Here is a 19,466-nt window from a genome sequence, read left to right as displayed (position 1 = left end):
CTTCTTATTTTCTTCTTCTCCTCGGTTCATCTCCTCCTTTTCTCCGGCGCCGATTTCGCAGGTGAATATCAACGAGTTGGAGGGCCCTGGTGTGACGTCACGCTCAGCACGTATGATTATTTGATTAGATTAGTTTTAGATCTAGATCGGTCTCGTATCTGTTTCCTCTCCGCCGTGATAATACAGCGGTGTAAAGTCGAAGTCGAAGGTTCACCGTGACCAAATTCTCTAACGTGATTCACCTGGTTCGATTATCTGGTAACAGGCTCTGGATCCCGTAGAAATTGTCTCGTGTTAAAGGGTGACGTGTTCGCGATCTTTCCTCGAATTCGGTAGTCGTTCGAAGTACGCTCTGCCGTCGCAAGAAACATCGCACGGCTTCGAATGGATGGTGAACGTTAATGAATTAATAATTGAATTAATAACACCCGAGATGGGGGAGGGGATGGGAGTCCGAGTTCCCTAACATATGTTACGCGTTCAGTGGATAACGCTTGTTGCTTGAACGAATGAAACTCGATGCTGGCGATATCGATTAGCAAACAACACCGTAGCGTATTCTTTACTCTCTGCGCGAACATTCGCGGATTCGCAGGAATCCGAAGAGGGAGAGGGGGAAATTAATAACCACTCCCAAAGTATGATCAGGTGTACCGATATCGGAGCTCTACCAAACTCATCGAAGCATAGAATTGATCGTCTTTCTGTTTAATTAAATTGATGCACGGAAAAGTAATTTTCAAATCCGAGGAACCGATTGCGCGACCCATGGTATCGTCGACGCGTTAAAAATAAGAGACAGCCCAGCTGCGGAGGGTTAACAGGTGAAAGAAAAATGGCGGACAACTGATTGGTACACCTGGTAACGGACTCGCTCGTGTTGGTCGACTGTTGCTCGATTTAATCGAACCGAAGATAGGTGTGGGATACGTCGCGCGGATGTTAAAAGTAAAAGCACACGTGTGTGGCGAATATCAGTCAGCGTTTGCGCCGGCTTCTCTCTCTCTCTCTCTCTCTCTCTCTCTCTCTCTCGCTCTCTCTTTCTCTCTCTCTCTCGCTCTCGCTCTCGCTCTCTCTCCCGGGAGAATCGATCGAAATTCAGGGACGTCGGTGCGCGCCGCGCATTCAATAATTACCGCTAATTATATTTCGCACGAAGGTCACCCACGGAAACTGGTAAAAGCGGGGCCGGCGTTGTTTAACGCGATTCGATGACTATCCCGCGGATCGATCGGTCCCGATAGTGACCTATATATCGATCCCGGGACACGTCGAGCCCCATCCACGTCGGAAAAGAAATAGAACGTAGGAGCCACGGTGACTCGTGCCGATCCGGCCGTAAGTCACCGTTGACACTAGAGGCATCGATTATGTCCTTTCGAGAACGAAATTGTTCTCGCTTTTGTTCGCCGAATGTGTCCCCATTACTGTTACACGATTGCAACGCTGTCGCCCGTCGCTATACCTTCGATTCGTTCACGATTTCCAAATCTTATTATTAATTATCGTTACTTCGCTCTATCTCACCGATATCGTGATTATTATTATTATTATACCTTATTATTAACATGTATCTAGACTTTTCTGCGAATCCCATCGGCATACAATAGGTTTATCGTACGTTTATTATTGCTGTTTTCTTGATGCATTCTTAACTTTTGTGCTTTCAAGTCTTACATCGCGTATTTTATTACTTCAACTTTATCTCCCCGATATCGTGATTATCCTTACGACTTATCATTAACATGTATGTACTCAGATTTTGATCGACGTGTCATTTTTATCGGACGACCTTAGGCAAGTTCGATTAAAACCCCGAGATATTCGGTCAGTCGAAACAGAGTTTCTGCAAATGGCATTACAGACACCATTGCATACGTGAGAGATACAATCGCGGCCAGATAGCGGAGCCTGTTTATGCAAATTATTCGGTTCTCGTATTCGGCCTCGCGAATATCGTAGAAATGCATACGTTTGCTTCGTCTGTTCGCACGGTTTACCGACGTACGATCACGTCGATCTATAAAGACGATCTAAATAATAAGTGTAAAAACGAAAGAAAGTGTGTGTTCTGCTATACCCGGTTCGCGAGATGAACGACATCGAAATACATATACGGTGCAACCTGCGACGATGGTTGCAGTAAATAGAAACGGCAAGTCATGAACAGACGTTCTCTATTCAGCCACGTCGATTATCTCCGACACGAAGCATCGCACGATACAATTATATTCTGCATTTTCAATCTATTTTTGCATCGCAGAATAACAATCAGCACGATTGCAACACCCCGTATCCATCCCGCGCGTTATACATTTTCATACGGTATAAAATGCGCACGATTTTTTTTTCTCTCCCCACGTTTTCCAGCCTCGATAACGGAAGCACAAATTGAACGGAATTAAGCGAAACGTCGATTAGAAGCTTGCATTTCAATATTCGCGTTTGAATGAAATCAGATTTGTGATATTTACCACGATCAGTTTTTAACTTTATATCGCGATTAACTCGGTTTTGAATTGAATCGAGAGTTGTTCGATTCGATTTAATTATGTTTCACGTTTCAATGTGCAACGGGCATACTGCTATCTAGACCTACGTTTACCTAAATTAACAGACGTGGAAGCCAAGCAGAGACGTTCTTTTCCTCCCTTTATAATTTTAATAAATGCGAACTGATACATCGACATTCTTGGTTTTTTTTTAAATATTTGCACTGGTTTGAAATTATGCTTGCTAATGCAGAAAATTCGCTGGCTAATAATAAATAATTCATTTGATACGGTTGTGGAGCAATTTCATGCGCAAGAAAATAACTTCGCGTTCCTTCATAAAAATTCCAAGAAACACGAATTCGATTAGAAATTATTTAAAGAAAAAAACTGAAGTTGAAAAAACAATGGCCGCTTGTTTCTGCAAAACTCGTTCGTGTTTGCTCGATCCCTGAAATTGCCTGAAACAGCTGAATAATTCGCTGTTCTCACTCTTCCTTCTAAAACGTACGCTCTAAAGAAAGATCGATAAAACATCATTTCCACGCAACGACTCGTTAAAACTTCCACAACAATATTCGCGCGATAATAAACCCATCCGATACGCGTAGTTTTCGAACACGCCGGGCATTTAATGTATGTTCATTAGGAAATAACCGAGTGCTCGCAGCACCTACTGCACGCATTCGTCGCTGATAGGAACTAACGAAGAGCTAGTTAATACGGAGCTGCAAAGTCAGTTACGTCAAGTTTCGTTTTTTCCGATCGCTCTTTCAATATTAGTTTTTATTATCGTATGATGCAACTGTTCTGTTCGCCGGCCGAGAAGAACAGCATCGCTCGCGTTGCCAAAACAGCGCGATTCGTAAATTACTTCTATTATCAAGTTTATTCAACATTTTCATTTCGTTTCGCGCAATAACCGATTCGATAATCGCGATAACAGCGTGAAAAATCGGACTGCACGGAGTGTGAAAAAACTTACGTTGAAACGGAACTATGTAAAGCCTTTGCGCGTTCGAATCTAAACCGCGTGATTTTTCGAAGTAATTTTATGCCACTAAATTCTGTCATGTTGAGAACATCGTTAAAAATGTAATTGTTCTATAAGTTAATAAGCCCAGTGTCGTCGTATGCGTAACAATAAATAAATTATATAAGACTGAAGTTCTGTCTTGGTTTGGAAGTGGAAACTGCTTCGAGCGGAAAGCATTAATATTTAAAGAGGAAGAATCTAGCTTACGGTGAACGTCCTCGGAGATGCGAGGAAATTAAATCCGTTGCATCGCGTAGATAATTAAAATCGGACGATTTATTACGGACCAATGTCAGCGGTGAAACGAGCGAGCGCAATCGGCTCCGCGAGATTCGAAGTCGTTGTCGACGACGCCTCGTCGGATCTCTCGACGCAGCTGTTGAAATTAATTTCATGCAAACTGAATTCCCCCCGCACATTACCCCCCCCCCCCCCCCGGCTACGAGAACTCCTCCGTGTCGCGGTTATCGGGAACGCGGGGTCTGCTCGATAAAACCGTGTGTCTTTCGAATCGATTCGGGCGTCTTCGGTTTAGTCGGTTGAACACGGTAGATAAACGATATCGGAAACTTTAATGGCCGCGCGTTAAAAATTCAGTCGGCGGTGCCACGAAGGACGTCGAAACGGCGTTATCGTTCGAGGCGGCGATGAAAAAATTCAATTTGTATCGATAACTCGGTCACGGTATTGACGGCGAAAAATGAAAGGTCAAGGGAAAAATTTGTTCGAGATCTCGGTGAGACCGTTCGAACGTAGCTTTTGGAAAATTCTGTTCGTTTCTCGACGTTTTATCGCGAAACATCGTGATATCTTATTTATGGAAATCGTCGTAGAAACTGCTTCTCTACGATTAGATCGCGAATTTCCATTTTACAAAAACCAAGTCCGAGGAAAACTTGAAGCTAAAGGAAAAAATAAAACTGTTGTTCGTTTATGTTAACCTTTCGCGCTACGACTTCTTTGACAGCCACGTTGATTAGCATCTCTTCATCGTTGACACTGAACCTATCGAATCCTTAACGAGACTGATGTACTCTACTTCATAAGGATTGAAGAATTTGTTCGATCATTTCCTATGAAAGAGCACTTATACAAAAGCAATAAAAAATTAAAGTTTATAATAAAAATTCACTGTAATTAAATTTGATATAAAAATCTGTATTAAAAAAACGGGTCGGTAGGTTCACTGTTCATGGTTTCCCTATCAGAACGAGACAATTTTTGTTTCTCGTATGTCTTAGCTTACTTTCATTCTTGGATATTGATTACGGACAAATCAAATTTTGTTTCAATATAGAATCCGTTTTTTAACTTCATGCTCTAGAAATAATTCCTTAGAACGATTGATTTCACTTCGAATCTCCGAATTTGATCTTTCGGGCGATGTATCGGCACGTGTAATTATCTAAAATGGCTCATATTTTGGAGTTCGAATCCGAAGGGTTATCGGTAGACCGCGGATTTTTATGCCAAATAAAAATTGTCCAAGTCAATTGTGATAAACGTAAGTCCGATAAAAACGTGTCTTTCCTTCTGTAGTCATTTTAACCCTTTGGAGTCTATCAGGACATACGTGTCCCACCTATGTACAGTAAATTCTCCCTAATTGACGCTCAGATTGTGCACAAAGAAGGACAATTTGGGAAGAGGAGATACGATTATTCGAGCGATATTAACAATCGGTAACTATGAAAACGAGCCGCAAAGCTCGAATAATCGTATTTCCTCTTCCCAAATTGTCCATTTTTGTGCATAACCTGAGCGTCAATTAGGGAGAATTTAGCGTATCTCGTACACCTATCGGGAGAAATGAATCCCATTTATAACCTACACTGATAAAATCAACATTTTTCTTGTTATCAGCATCTACATGTACGTAAAACTTGTCTTCAGATATAACGCAAATTAACGAAAAACAAATCAGACTCCAAATGGTTAATAAGTTACACATAATACAAAGAGATATCCTGAAATTTAATCTTTAATACATAAAACTCGCGGTCCACGGTAAACGTGTACAACCATTTTCTTCGCAAGAGCATCGAAAATAAATTTTTGGCCACGACAAACGTGTTTTCAGCCCGGCGTGTTTTGCACCGAGTCGAACGTAAAGTTCGATTCGAGGAACGGATATCTCGCCCACCGAGCTTCCGCGGCTTTGCCAATAGGAAAACGGTCGACCTTGGCCACCGTGATCCGTCTTCTAAATCTTATCGCGAAGAAAAAAAACGGCGGACAGAAGAGAGAGGCCAGCCTTGCGGTTCTCTCTGCAATCGCGAAACCCTAGTCTCGTTCAACGATTCGTTCGAAGCTGCTCGCCCCGGTTTCTCATCTTGGCCCGACCCGAGTATATCCCGCGTAAGGTCGCGCGATCGCGTCCCACGTGTTCGCCGAGGAGAGGTCCGCTCCCAGACGCTCGAACGGGTCCAAATAACCCTGGGCTTTTTCGCAACCCCGAGCCATGTATGTTTTGGGACGCGGACCAGACGGAACCGCGCACCGCAGTGTCTCCTCTGTCTCAATCCTCTCGGCGCAGCCTGCCTCTGCTTCGTGTCCCGTGTGCACGCACGTCGGTGAATATACGTGTGTGCCAGTTCGCCTTGCCGGTGTGCCACCTCTGTTTCGAGGTTAGCTGGACACACGCATTTATATACGCCGTGGCCCAGCGCCACGCAGCTTGGCACCGGTTTTTCGGCCATCGTTGTGTAATCGTCAGCAGCACCGTTGCGGCCGCCTTCGTTGATGCTTTACTAGCGCAATTCCGGTGGCGTTCGCCTAGTCGCGAGTCCGCCTAGTTCTCGTCGCGAGGTCCGACCAATCGGACAGCAGTTTTTTCGGTCCGCGAGAGTCGCTTTCGTTTCGATAACAGTGCCCGGTCGATCTAGAACTCAGCCCGGACGGGTTCCCGCGATCCGTTCCCCTCGATCTTGCAACCTGAGAACCCGATCGTCGATCGATCGGCCGGCCGCCGCCGCTTGTCCAGATCTTTCGGTGCACCAGCGTTGAATCTGTGGTTTCCTCTCGCGGCCTCGTGCTCGAGATCCGAGAACTGGTCTCGGGTTCCCGTGCGCAGACCGATCCGCAAGGAACTATCTTGACACTCGGAAACACCCAGTTGGGTAACAGGGTGGTGTCCCGTAACTCGGGCCACAACCCGAAAACCGCCGGTCGTCGTCGGCTATTCGTCGACGCTTTAACGGCCGAGGATCCTCTGGAAATTCCTCCGGGAAGAATCCATTGTTCCGCGCGAGTCCGCGGTCGCCTTAGACCGGCGAGATTAGTGTTCTTCGGACCGTCGAATACACCGAGTCCTCTATCCGGCGTCGGTAATATCCTCTCTCTCTCTCTCTCTCTCTCTCTCTCTCTCTCTCTCTCTCTCTCTCTCGAAAACCTCAAAGTGAGATTGCAGGCTCCTCCCAGATGGTGGGTACGAAAGACGCCGTCTTTTGACTACTGATCTTTTGCGTTATTTGCATTCCAGTAGGACGGTCTCGCGTTGCCCATCGACGCTGACGCGTCGTCGCATCGCCGCCGAAGTCCACCGACGACAACTGCATTAAAACAACGTCATCGGTCAGAAGGCACTTTGCCATTACTCTCTCGGCAGAAGGCAGAATCGATCGTTAAGCTCGTTTATTAGCGGCAAAGTGGTCCAATTACAACCACTATCTACCTCCCCGTGGCTTTTACCTCGTTTGAAAACCACTCGGCGTTGCTCCCCGGACTTTTCTCGCCCCCCGTGTTCCTCCATCGTATCGTTCTGCCGTTTTACACGAGCGTTCGCCAGCTGTCGTCTGTATCGCGCGCCGCCCGATAAATCGTTCCCCCCTTCTTCCCTCTTCTTTCCGATACGGATTAGTATCGGCTGTCGCGGATGATCGCTCCGCCGGCAATTTCCGATTTGCATGGAACTCGGCGGGAACCTGCATCGGAAAATGTCGCAGGCGTTTTATCGTCGGCCCGAAACTCCCCCGCAACTGAGGGAATTCGAAGCCGAGCGTCTCCCGGCGATCAGGTTCACGGGTCAAGATTGTGTAATCCAACGCAACGGAGATCTAGACTCGCGCGTCCTCGACGCGTTCGTTCTTCTCGTTCGTCTATTAATTCTTTGCGCTCGAATGTCTCCGCCCGAAAAATTCAATCTCAACGCGATATTATTATAGTATACGTGATATTATTATAAGAGTAATTATTACCGATGCTGAGTCGTTTTAGATTTTAATTGAAGCGTTATATGAGCCGTTTATTTTGAAAGTGGCATAAATCACTTTGTTTTTAATATACTTATCGACTTTTTAAATCGATATATTAACTTTCGAGAAGATTTACTTGTATTTGTTATCTCAAGATACTGATATTTTTCTCAGTATAAATAATTTCGTATAAACATTAAAAAATCACCACTTTTCATTACGATAAAGTGACTTATGCCACTTTCAAAATAAACGGCTCATATTATGTATTCGCTTCGCGAATAAATTCGTCCCGGTCGTTGGTAGCCGATCCGAGATCATTCTCCGAGTGCGAAGGATTAATAATGGCGCAGGAAATTTCGAAATCCCCGAGTACATACTCGCGATCGGATTCGCGTAAATGAAACAACTACGACCGCCTAGATTGGCGCCATTGCGCACGGTAGGACAACAACGGTTGCAGTCGCGTGTGTTTTCTTCCATTTGTCTTCTATCTTCGGACGCCGCCGACACGCATTATGGGAGGCCCGATTTGGCACGCGCATCGGCTGCTAGTTTTTGGCACAGCGGATCCCTAAGCTGTCTTCCGCGAGAACACCGTTTTCTCCGGCTCGGATTTATCCTGGAACCGCGTCCCACTCTCGCTCTCTCTTTCTCTCTCTCACACTCTCTTTCACGGCGCCAACTCGTAATTTCCATTCCGCGTATCGATCGAATAATTCTTGCGTTATTGCCGGATAGTGTATAGCCCCAAGGATCATCGAAGCATAATGGCTCCTCCGCGAGCAACCGACGCCATTGCTCGCACTCGCTAGAGTCCCACGAGGAACATTGTTTATCGTATTGCATCTAGAAGGTCATGCGTTGATCACGTAAACAGTGGATCTTTATGCGAAATAAAAATCGGACGCTTCGATTGTAAGGAAACAGAAGTTGAACGAAAGAGTGAATTATCTTTCTTCGAACACTTTCGATAAATCGAGGAGAACGCGAGAACATTTTTGGACTCGTCCACTGTCCTCGTTGTTCGATATTTCGTCTATACAATCAATTGATAATTCCATGAAATCCGCGGTCTACCGATCGGTTACAAATTCTCCGTTACGTTCGTTTCGTTCTCGCGCATCCTAGGTTGTTCGACCTTCGAATTGAATTAACGACGCGAATCGTACTCTAATAGGGGTTGCTACCCACCTCCCCCTATTTTGCCGACTATGTTCGAGTTCGATTCATCTTCGTCGTACCACAACAAGAACACAAGGCTATTATTAACGTTCCTGTTGCCTGCCATCGGTCCATCTTCGCAGTTGTTATAAATAGATGTGTTACCGTCAGCGGTAACTTCGATCTTCCGTTTTGTGTCCCTACCCTGTCAACGATCACCTTACGCGTGTTCCGTGGCTCGTTCCTCGAACGAAGCGTTCCGTGACCTCGAACACGTACCAATGTCCCGACCTCTGCAACGATCGAGACTCCTCTACGGACGATCGTCGAACGATTGCGAAACGATTTCTAAGCGGTTTCGACCGGGCGGACCGAGCTCGATCTCCGCGGGGTTCGATCCGCGATCAATCGTTGGACCGGATCGATGGAATTTGGCTCGGCCGGGTCCAAAACCGTCCTCCGGTTGTTCTGGTCCGCGGGAAAGGCCCGATATATACGCGAAGATTGTGTAACAGAGAGCCGGGACAGCGGCGAGAGTGCAGCGCCGTGTGCTCTACGGCCGTGTCTCATAGTTCGTTGGCGGCTCGCACCAGCACCCGAGCCTCTAGTCGTCGTCTAGTCGTCGGGCGTATATCACGTGTGCAGTCGCGTATCTCTCGGCGCAGAGCGCGTCCGTCTCGTCGTCGATTAATTGGTGCATGTGTTCCGGCCGGCCGCTTCGATGCCGCGCGTATCCCGGGTGTTTATCGATCGGCCGCGATCTCCGCGCTGGTTCCGATCGCGACCGCCGCGCTTCGTTACCGACCGCCGATACACGTGGCTCTGCTCCCCACCCCTCCAGCCGAACATCGCCGAAAAGGGGCGATGCATCACTTTTTGCTCCGAAGTTTGACTTCGCATTGTATTCGTCGCGTTCTGTTGTGATCTCATCGTACCCCGGAGTCGCCGTGGTCGTCGTTTCAAGGTCGCGAGGGTCGATCGTAAAACGATCACGCACGGCCGCCAGTGGATGGTGGATTCGTCCGACGTCGGATGATCGATCGGAAGTATATCTCGGCGGCCTCCGTGTTACACCGGTTCCATCGAGATATCGATCGTGATTCTTGTGTATATACGCGCAACGTGTATTCTTGGCCTGTGCGCGCACACGCGACAAACATAAGCGCGAGTGTAACAGAGGGAAGACCGTGAGATTCCAAATTGATTTCGTCGAACGAATTCCTGCACACGCCTCTGTCTTCAAGGTCGTAATTGTGTAACAAGCGTTAGCGACGCGCTCTGCCCCGATAGACGGACCGCGGACCGTGAGTTGCAGTTGTGTGCGCTGCACACGCTCGATGTGTTTGTAACGGTGGTTCCATCAACGATCGACGGTGTCACGAGTGGGACGATCGCCTGCCTGGCTCTCTTGTTGTTTCTTTTATTATTTATTATATTTTTCTTCTTTTCTTCGCCTTTCGTTCTTCTTTTCTCTCGTTTCCTCGGCTCGCGTTTCCCGCGTACGCCTCTCGATCTTCGTCACGGGATCGGCACACCACGATTACGTAACCCGAAACGGATCGGCCGGCTATAATTGTCCCGAGTTTATTAATCGATTCGTAGCCTCCCGAGGGAAACAGCGAGAGCGTCTCGGACGAACAGAGTTGCGTAACGCGTGTGAGTTGCAGTTGCCGCGTCGGTAACGTAGAGCCGCTGTTGTTTTCTCTGGAAAACCGGCCCGCTCGCGCGCCGCGATTTTTCGCGCCTTGCTGTCGCGGACGACGGGTCGATTTCTTGCCGAACCCAACGGAATTTAATCGTTTACGGTGTTCTATCGTCGGTCGTACATGTTCCTAAATCTCTTCGATAGTTTCATCAGTAAGTGGTGTCAACGGAGTTTCATCTTCGAGCGGAGTTTCCTTGCAGGAACGCCTTGCCGCGCGTCGGGAAATATTTACAAGCCGAACGTTGCGCGTAAAGTAGAGTTATATTCGTCAATGTTGTCACCTGGCAAGACCCTCGAGCCGCGATTGTGCAATCAAGCTGTGTTTGCATCGTCGTTCCAGCCGCGCACTGCTGCTCAGTGCGATCGTCGTCGGCGTAACTCCGCCGAGATACATACAACGTGTTCGGGGATTTTAATATCGAAACTCCGTCGACAGAGTTCCAATCCGACGATTTCAACTGTCCCGCGTTACACCTGTGCCATTTGAGCTTGGACGAGCTTTGCGCGCGCGAAGCTCCTTCGAATCTTCTTCTCTCTCGACGCATCGATTTTTTAAGCTGCGGTAATTCAAATTTACTCAACAAACGAATGATCACGATTTCAAACGGAACGCTGCAACGCGAACCGGTCGCACGTGGCGGCGACACGTGACTGACGTGAAATCGAACGTCACACGCAACGTTGTCCCGATAAGATCGAGAAGATCTCGGGATCGCGACGGTCGAAATCGTCGACGATAAAACGACCGCGTCGAAGACGGTACGTCCACCGCGGTTTCGACGCGGAAACAAATCGGAATCGTTCGAAGCGCGTCGCCGGAGACGCTTTCGTCGGGCAATTGTTTTAATTGCACACACGGCAAGGTGTTACATTCGGTGACGAGCGCGCGTCCCGACGCCGAGGCGTCGTCGCGGCACCGAGGACAGTTTATCTATTATTAGAAACAACTCTTCTTCTCCTCGTTCCGCTCTCTTCAACCCCTTGCACTCGACGCGATTTTCAGTTTTCCACTCAGCCACGGCTGCTTGGAACGGTCAGCCAATCGCGAACATCGCGTCTTGGGATCGTTGCGAGATTTATCAAACGCGTTCCAACGATTTCTCGTTCTTTCTATCGGTTACCACGTGACTATACGATCAGAAAAATCGAAAATATAGTCCTAGGTCAGCACAAAGGTTTCAGCTTCGAGTCCATTTATTTTGTATTTTGCCGCGTGAATGCATAAAAACCCGGCGAAAGCATCCCTCAAAAATGGCAAAAGGTTTCCATAGCGACCGTCGTTCGTTCGCGACGAAATTTATCGAGTGCTTAATAAGCTCGCGCTTGGTATCGGATTGACACTTTAATTGAAATTTCGAACGAATCTGGACGGTGTGTGTATCGGGTCTTTGACGGTAGATGCAGTTCGAAAATAAAAACCAAGCCGGCTTGCAGGGTGCGAAGTAAATTAGTCCGCTGTGTTTGAGCCATTTGAGAGGCCGGGGTAACGCGAAAACGGGCGCGCGCGCGTTCTTTGTTTCGTTCTGTCCCTATTGTCGGCGAACGCGGACGCGAATAAAGCTCCGGTGGAAGTCCAGATGAAAACCAATTTGCCCTGGCCGCGTTTCTCCGTCAATCGCGTTTTCCGCGGGCCTGAAAACACTCGACAGTGTTAAATTAACGTATCGGTGTTCCCGACTCGCGCGACCTAGACCTGCCAATCCGTTTTTCACGCGCGACATAAACGGCTGCCGTACGTTCGCGAGAAGTAAATCACAGCGACGCCGCGGATAATTGTTTGCAAACGGTTATTCGAACGGTCTGTAAAATGCTCGTAACTCTACGAGCGCGATTAATTCAACGATATAAATAGAACGGGAGTATAAGTATTTCGGGAACAAATAATTTCATAAAAATCTAAAAAGCTCTTTCTTAAAGTTGCTCGGACCGCAGGGACGAATGGGTGTCGGAGGTGTCGAGGAGAGGGTGCCTGCTATCGTATATGCATGGCGCGATCACTATATGTAATGACAATAATAAAATCGTTTCGAGATTAAATAATCAAATGAGAAATTAAATCGATCGAGGAACTCGGACATCTACGATGTGTTCGGTGCAATGAATCATCGTGTGTTCGTGGGGTTAAGCACACGGGAGTTCGGGAAAAAAGTAGAAGTAACAAAAGTACACAGCGAAGGAAGGCAAGACGTGAAACAGTGTGAAAAATGGGAGAGACAGAGATAAGAGAGGGAGAGAGATAGAGGGATCAAACGAGACTGTAGAGAGCACGAACGAGAGCAAACGGAAGCGAGCCAATATGAGATTACAGGGCAGTTGGGGCTCGTGCCAGATGCGCGTTTACACGGGCCGTGAATACTGTAAATGCACTATCTGGTACGACATCTCTCCTGTCGCCGCCACCAGTAACGGTCACCGAGCTGCTGCTACTTTTCGGCGGTGCGACGCGGCCAAAAATATCAAAAAAAAAAAAAAAAAAAAAAAAAGAAAGAAACAGAGACTAAACTAAAACGGATCATTCGGTTGCACGCGTCGAATGATCACGACGCTCCGTTACACCGTAATCTGTGACTTTTCGTTCGGAAAAGGGCAGAAATAACGTCGACCTTGCGTTTCTAACCCTTCGATTACAAAGTCTTGTCCGGCTCGTGTGTGGACGTTTTCCGATTGTTTCGCAATCGAAGAGAAACGCTCCAAATAGCACACCGAGATGAACAAAGTATAGCTTGGTCGTTAACGCTTTATCCTATCGGCAGTGTTTGTTCTAATAGTCTTCGCGAAATTCGAAGGTTTCTTGGAAAAGCTCGGAGTTCAAAAGCGGCGATGTTGTTCCAGCCATGATCCGACGAACTATTTGGGATTTAACGCGACAACGCTTTCTCACGAAAGCGTTGTTTTTCTTTTTTAGAGAAACACGCGGCGAATAAAGCGTTATAACCGGTAGCAATCGCGCGAATAATTAATGGATCGCTGAACGTTAGACGAATTCCAAATGTATTCCGCATCGATCGCAGAGCACCGTGATCGAGAAACGCATTTGTCTCTTTCTCGATGCAACTTTCAATCGGCGGTCTAACGTTCAGGTTCCACGGTCCGGCCGTCGTGCAAACTCGAAGGGTTGAAACGCGATTATTCCCCTGTACGAACTTGACGAACGGGATGTATTTGTACAGACACGTTGCCGTGTCGCAGTTACACGTAGAACGCGTATATTCGGCCGATACTTTCCTTGTGATCGGAACAAGCGTTGACCTTGATTCTCGAGTATAAAAATGAAGCGACCCCGAGGGTGCGGGGCGTGGCGGGGCGTGGCGGGGCGGGGGGTGAAAGGAGCGTGCACTCATCCGACGACGTTACCGCGATGAACAACGAGGGTGCAGATTGCGTGTGTCAATAAGATCGCGTCTTTATCCTCGTCTATGTGTCATCCCAGCAGAAAAATCCACACGTCGATGAGAGTATAGTATATGTATGTATTCCGACGCGGTGTCATTGAAAACATTGCGGGGATACAATGTCAGGTTACGTCACGCACGCGGAACGACGGAATCGGGGGACAATCGGAGACGCGAAGGAACAAGGATCGCGTTACTCGTGAGCACAGTGTATCGTGTTCAGTTCCGGTATCGTGTAACGTCATGCGCGTTGACGTTACACGATCGTTCGTTACAATATCGATATATTGTTTATCGACAGGATTCGCGGTACGCTCGGTTTTTCACATGGAACCGTGTATATCATTTTATGGTTCTCGGGACGCGATTGCGTTCGCGCTTCTCGAAAACACGTTGTAACGATTTGGCGTGCGATTTCATATTTATTGTTTCAATGTTGCTGAAACGATAGAGGCTTTTTCGTAGAAAATCATCGAATAAGATTCTCGATCCGTGCACACGTAATGTAATCAAAATCGGCGGGAGATCTAAATAAATGCGATCTTGCCGTCGCGCGTTAAGAAGAAATACAGAACAGTGATAATTAGAGCTCTCGATAGATTTACCGTTTAATTATTAGTCGTAAATAACTTCCGATGAATCTGTTATTCGTCCACTATCAGTCAGTCACCGGGACAAACGCATTGTTTTGCTTTCATTGAATCGATAAGGGTTGATGAAAATTTAATCAAATGAAAAGACAAAAATAAGTGAGAGAAAAAGAAGATAAATGTCCGATGACAAAACGGAAGTTATTTACGACACGATCCGATAGATATTGGACGCATCGTATCGGTCGACGATTTCAAACCGATTTTAGCCGATCGAGAAAAATGTAACCGCATTTGAACCTTGGACTACTACAGATTCGCACGACCACCAGGTACGGTCGTATTTTTATGTTCTATGGTCGTTCGAAACGAAGCAACGCGTGCGTATCCCGTACGGAAAGCTCGCGACGGTATATTTCGCAATCGGGGTAGTAGTCCAGGATTAAAAATGGCGCAGCAACGCGAAAACTTGCCTCGTGCCAAGATGCACGTCGTCGAGGCTTTGCAAGCGCGCGTATAGCCAAGTTAAAATTGGATCGTAGATTGAGATTGCGAAATTACAATCTAAAACTGGACCGTTGTGTCGAGTATTCGCCGAAGGAATCACGAAAACACGGGCCGAGCACGTGCGAGACCACCTCTAATTGGCACTAACGAAAATTACGATGATTCGTCGAACATGTTTTATAACAGTTTTATAATTGCTCTAGTTGCGGCGACAAGGTTCGCCGCGGTGTTCTTACGATAATACATGTAGTCGTCGTTGTGAGAATGGTAATAAAGTGTCTTGCGTGCCTCTGTTTTTGTTCGAACGAACGCTATCACGAGCAAGTAATGCAACAACGACTGGTTCGAAATGGCCGCGCGTATTCATCGGACCCGTGGAGTCACACAAGACGAACGAACGAAGACAACGAAATCCACCGCATAAGATTTTCCATCTGATCGCAATATGAGCTGTTTATTTTGAAAGTGGCATATAAGTCACTTTGTTTTTAAGTCGATATATTTAAGGGTTTGCGTTTTAACACGTTTCAAAATATGGATGCTAACTTTCGAGAAGATTTACTTGCATTTGTTATCTCGGAATACCGATATTTTTCTCAGTATAAATAATTTCGTATAAACATTAAAAAATCACCACTTTTCATTACGGTAATGTGACCTATGCCACTTTCAAAACAAACGGCTCATATGTTCGTTGCACCTTGCCGGCCGCCGCTCAACCCTTTGCACTCGACTGGCGACGCCCAGGCGCCGTTAAAAACTGCTACGTCGCGTTTCAAGATAATATTATTGATCAAAGTTGTTTACATTTAAAAAAAGAACCGTCGTCAAAATGCAGCAGGTTATATAAAATGCAAATACCATGGATCAGAAAAGATATTTTAAATTTTCCATTAATTCGGCTTCGAGTGCAAAGCGGTTAAACTTCGATAGCCGTTACACATTTATTGCTTGTTGTCGCAAGCGTGTTTTAACAACCGCAACCGAGAGTTCGCTACGCGCGCACACCGGCGAGGCTAAATAAAAAGTGAACCAGTCTCGGAAGCGTACAGTCGTCGTCTTTCTCTGCGCTCGAATTTACACATTTAATCGGCGCCGAGCGTTTCCAAGTTTCCCCGGGACATTTCCGTCGGTACACGTGTTGTAACGCGCGCTCGGCAGTCCGCATTAGCAGCAATTTTTCGCGTCGGCGTCGTCGCAAGTTTCGCCGCGAATAATCGCGCGTCGGTCTTTGCGGGAGCGTTTACACGCGAGAGAGGATACGCGGGGGGAGGAACCTGTTTGCGGGCCGCGCGCGGCACGCCGCAATAAATCTGTCCGTCGGCTCGGAAAGAATCTCGTCGCGGGGCGCGCAAAAATCGACCCGCGGATTTCCGACGGTGCGTGTCTCCTGTTATTACAGCGGCGTCTATAAACGCGCGTGTCCGCGGCATTTTATGCGGCGTTCCGCGCGCGCGCGCGCGTGACTCGGAACGCGCGGCGATAAAACGATCGGGCGAGCGTGCGTAATGCGTGCGTCTCGCGAGAATCGCGTTCATCTTTCTTCGCTCGCGCTCTCTTTCTTTCTCTCTCTCTCTCTCCCTCTCTCTTCCGAACGATCTTTGCCGGCCGTTGCCGACGATTTCACGGCGAGAATCGTTCGGACGCGAGACACGGTTATAGACCGCCGACGATTCGTGCTGCTCGCGGCCTGATTGTTTTATAGCCAGCGCAGCGGGAAACCGTCGGTGCGCGACGCGGATAAACCGCGAATAATTGTTGCCGGTTCTTCGTAGCCAGCGGCTCGCGGTATCGCGACAAGAATCGCCCGACCACCGGACCCAACATTCGCGAGCGTTTTATGGCCGGTTGGCCCTTTCATGCCTGGCACGCTTCGGTCGTCGCGTTATGTAAGACAACGCGCGTGTCCCACTTCGATGAGAGTATCGTAACGATCGCGTTTACTCGCGATTTATATCGGCGCGCCGCCGCATCGCCTCCGAGATCGCCGACGATTATGTAACGGGCGCGCGATCTTCGGGCGGTCTCTCGCGGCCCACGGCGTTCGGAACGTAAACATCGGATCGGCGCAAGAAATCGACGGTTTTTTCTTTATTCGCATAATTTTCGCGAAGTAATCATCGACCAAGTCTACCGCCGAAACGTTAGCATTGTAAGCCGCGCGGCCTCTTCTCGCCGCGACTCGATATCACACATACACGCATACACATATATGCCTTTTTGTCATCGTCGTCGTCGTCGTCGTCGACCGCTGCTCGTTGTAATTGTAATGGCAATAAAAATCATGCTGTGCATCCCCACCTCCCATCATTTCATTTCATACCGTCACCTCTAGGACATAGCTGCTCGGAGCCCCTCGATAGTTACAATAGACGGGTTAACTTTCTTTCGATATCTCGGTGATCGATCTTGAATATTTTCTCCGTACTTGGATCGCGAGCGCATAGTCGTTCGAAAGCATCGGAATAGCGTGCTTGAAACTGCGAACGATCGTCGCGAAAGTAGACGAATTTCTTTCACGCGAGCTTGGTTCCCAAACTTTCGAGCGATAATCGTATTATAGAGCTGCGATTTTTATCATCGGATCGTCGAATTAAATTTACCAAATACGTGCGAACTCCGAACGACGACGTTCGTCCTTGTCGAATGAAATAATCGAGAAAATGGCGGAGCCGGCCGCAAACGGCGCGTCCGAAGTTTATCGTAAAGGAACGGGCCGATTCAAAGAGAAAATAGGCGGATTCGCGAGTTTTCATTGTCAATGTCGCATCGAAGGCTCTCCAGGTATCGATAACCGAAGAGTTTAATATAGAACCGGACTCTCGATTGAGGACACGAGATCCTAGGTGAGAACGGAGTGAGCCGATAGGATGGGAGAAGCGGATACCCAGAATACATCGGTTAAAAATAATCGGTTCTCACTAGGGAATGCTCGGATATTTGGGAACAAGGTCAATCGATAGCATCGCAACTTCCGAAATACGTGTATAAATATTTGACACTCGTTTAAAGAGTCATCTCGTGTCGCTAACGAATAGTGCTGCTCGTTCGACGATCGGAGCACGATCGCTCTGCCTCGAAGCAAGAGGATAACCGGTACGGAAGCGTTTGTTAATTGATCATTATTGTCGCCGTCGGACTGCAGATGTTTATGCGAACTAATATCTTCGTCATCGGTAGCCGAAAATTAATCATTTCGATTGGTAACGACACGAGCGTCCTTTGCACAAACGCGTAAAGATGCGCAGCCTCGAACGACGTTCATTTCTTTTCTCTCTCTCTCTCTCTCTCTCTCTCTCTCTCTCTCTCTCACACACACACACTCTCATGCGTTCCATTCGTACGACGCGCATCTTCCAAAAACTACAAGTCACGACGTGCGCTCGCGAACGCAAAGCATCCCTGCCGGATTTATTTTTAAGCGCAGGGCCGACACGATGCTCGTGCGAATTCTTCAAAGTAAACGAGGCAGCTTTATTTCATAATATTTCATAATATATTTTATTATATAATATACATTATACGACAATGTTATATCCGAGAATATACAATTACGAGCGTTTATTCTACGGCGCGTAACCGAAACAAAAGTTTCCACGCGGTCGGGACCGCTTGCCAAATGAGACAGCGTGTTTCATTTTCTTGCGCGAACTTCGCGGATCAACCTAGTTGCAACGATGCGGAAACTTTTACCGCTCTATAATCGCCGAGGAATACATTTCCTGTTCGCGCACCTGAAAGGCATCCGCGGCATCGTGGAACTTGAGGACATCTATTACGCCACCGTAACGACAGAATCTACGAAGCCGCAATGGAATCGAACATGGCTGAAAGGCGATGGTCCGGGAATCCTTGGGAGAACATTTTTGCGATTGGCATGTTGGCAGTGTGGTTAGCTGGTTGTGTGGCTAATCTTATTCACGACCGCTATCGGCACTGCAATAATATGACGATCGCGGATCTACGATCGAGAACGCCGGAAACCGGAGACACTTCGAGAACGAACGGAAAAGATCTGATGAAACTGCTGTCCACGGTTGATCGTTTCGTTTCATTCGCGAAAGCATGCTGCAAGGGGTGAAGGAAACGGTCGCGACTGAATTTCGACTCGGATTCGCGTTCGCTGGAATCCGTCGAGTTCCGCGACAGAATTTCGTTGCTCGAGTTGCACGGAAAGCGCAGCCTGTGTCTTTCTTTCCTAGATCTATTATTAAACGAGGATTAATCACGGTGAAGTGACTATATTTAAGCGTTATAAATAGTTCCATAATTCGTCGATTTTCGCATCGAGAACAGCGAGATCGGTTCCCGATGCGAAAGTCGATTTCGTAGCGGGGAACAATTGGACACATCCTTGTCGAGTTCGATGTGTGACTTAGAGCCGCTT

General features: G+C 47.5%; 1 protein-coding gene across 3 annotated transcripts in view; it reads left to right on the top strand.

Moving 5' to 3' along the window:
• The window catches only part of Rpb8 (DNA-directed RNA polymerases I, II, and III subunit Rpb8), an 89,675-nt gene that overhangs the window by 69,804 nt on the left and 405 nt on the right, over positions 1–19,466 (top strand). The gene's annotated exons all lie outside the window — the stretch shown is intronic.

Source organism: Megalopta genalis, unplaced genomic scaffold, assembly GCF_051020955.1.
Source record: "Megalopta genalis isolate 19385.01 unplaced genomic scaffold, iyMegGena1_principal scaffold0050, whole genome shotgun sequence".
Taxonomy (NCBI): Eukaryota; Metazoa; Arthropoda; class Insecta; order Hymenoptera; family Halictidae; genus Megalopta; species Megalopta genalis.
Note: the sequence above shows the minus strand (reverse complement) of the source record. Positions and strands in the feature narration are given on the sequence as shown.